Source organism: Capsicum annuum, chromosome 10 (genome assembly GCF_002878395.1).
Source record: "Capsicum annuum cultivar UCD-10X-F1 chromosome 10, UCD10Xv1.1, whole genome shotgun sequence".
Lineage (NCBI taxonomy): Eukaryota > Viridiplantae > Streptophyta > Magnoliopsida > Solanales > Solanaceae > Capsicum > Capsicum annuum.
The window spans coordinates 169,831,852-169,833,979 of NC_061120.1; positions in this window are offsets into that span (position 1 = coordinate 169,831,852).

The window sequence follows — 2,128 nt, forward strand, 5'->3', positions numbered from 1 at the left end:
AAAGAACATTTCTTCATCCTCTTCTCAAGTAAGAGGTGATGAGAATACTCCATCCATTCCTTTTCCAATCATCTTTACACCTTTTGAAAGAGGCTCAGAAAAGTCTTGAAAAGTCTATTTTTTTAAGCAACCTAGAAATCCATGTTGTAGATTAAAAAATGTTTGATGGTGATCACTCTAAGAAAAAAGGAATGCCCTCAATATCCTAGTAGTGAGTGAGGATATGGTAATTTAAGGTTTGACAGCTCTAAGCAAAGATCCTCCGGATAATACACCTGGGTCCCTATCTACTAGAGACAAAATGATCCTCTTGAGGCTGTTAAGAAAGATGTTATTGTCTTGGCCCATGTTCTCAATCTACCTGACACAGGTGAGAAATAAAAAGTCAACACTAATAGTGATGATGACAAGGCCTTGTCATGGAGAAAATGACTACCCAAAGGGTATTTTCCACTACAAGGTTTCTATCTAAGACAGGTAAGACTCATGTGACCAGGTCAAGATTCAAGAAATTGATGGACGATGCACTTGTTGAGAACAAACATAATACTCAAAAGAGGAAAAGTATAAAGAAGAAAGCAGTTATTAAGATCGAGGTACCCACTGAAAAGGTGATGCATGTGGATGAATATGAGAAAACTGAGAGTAAAAATGAGAGAGATAGTAATTTTGATGATATGTTTACTGATGAGAGTGATGAGGATATTGAGAGGAGTGTGGAATCTATGGAGGCCAAGGCATAGAATGGTGTTGTTGTTTTACCCGAGAAGGGAAAGGCCAAAGGAATACTAATAAAAAAGCCAGTATCTACTGGTGGAGAAAAATAAAAGAGGGGGGAGACAACCTACTCTAAGGGACTAGGTCCCAGCTCCAAAACTAACAAGACTTCAAAAGCTATTGGAGTCTTAGTTAAAGGAACTGGTCCCGGTGTTAAAGCCTCCACATCCAAAGAAAAAGGAAAAATATTGTTAAGAGAAGAGAGAAAAAAACTCTTAAGACCCAAGAAGTCTTAAGAGGAAGAATGTCCGATCTTTAGAATGCTTTCATACATGGCATGGCTGATCTAATTGAGATGTTCAAGTTCCAAAGTTGGGAGTATTTATTTGAGCCTCCAATTCCTGTTCTACATGAAAAAAAGGTAGGAATATTTTATTACAACCTTACTTTATCAGATGATTCCCTGTTTGTGACAACCCAAGATCATGATATGAATATTTATCTAGATGAGTAAGTGTTAGGAGAGGTGTTAGGCATACCCACTAAAGGGACCAGGTCAGTGTTAGGCATACCCATTGAAGAGACCAGGTCCTTGAAGGATAAAAGGTGGTTTGCAAAGTTTTTGGAGGTCTGTGGCAAGCTAGGTAATTTAAATATTAAGAATTTGACAAAAAAGTCCTTTAAAGAAGAATTTCAACTCCTATTTGAATTAGTTAACAAATCCCTACTTTCCAGAATTGAGAAATGAACAACTATTACAGGTGCCGGTAAGTTCCTTATGGAAGCCTTGTCTAAGTTTAAGCGTGGAAACTTCCGGCTTTAATCATTAAACACATGCATAAAGTTATGATGGGCAAAGATGGTAAACATGGCTTAGCTTATGGGTTTTGGTTGAGTAGGGTGTTTGCATATTTTAAAGTCCTATCTGGAAAGGATTAATCAGTGAAGCAAATGTTCATAGTGTCCACATTGAAAGCTAAGGAGTGCATTCCCAAGCGAAGTGGTGTAAAGTCAAAATCTATGGTAGCTAATTTGATCTAAGTGCAGAGCAGGTTAAAAGGGAAATTGGAAGATATGACTGCTATTTTAGCATAAAAATATATTGAGATTGTTACTTTGAAGGCTGCAAATGAGAAGGGTCATGAAGAGGGATCAAGTCAAAATGAGGGTCTTTGTGCTAAAAATAAATTATTGTGTGACAAGGTCAAGCAACTGGAAGCCAAAGTTGAGGATTTAACCCAACAACTTTCAAAAAATCATGTAGTTGAGAATGAGAGGATCGCCTTGTACCTTCTCCAGTTATCCCATGCCCCTTCTGGTCCTTTATACTAATTATCTGTCCAACTTCACCCTTATCGTGCCCTAACTTCCTTAAGCCAATTGTTTTTAGTCCCATTAATCCTTGTTGTCA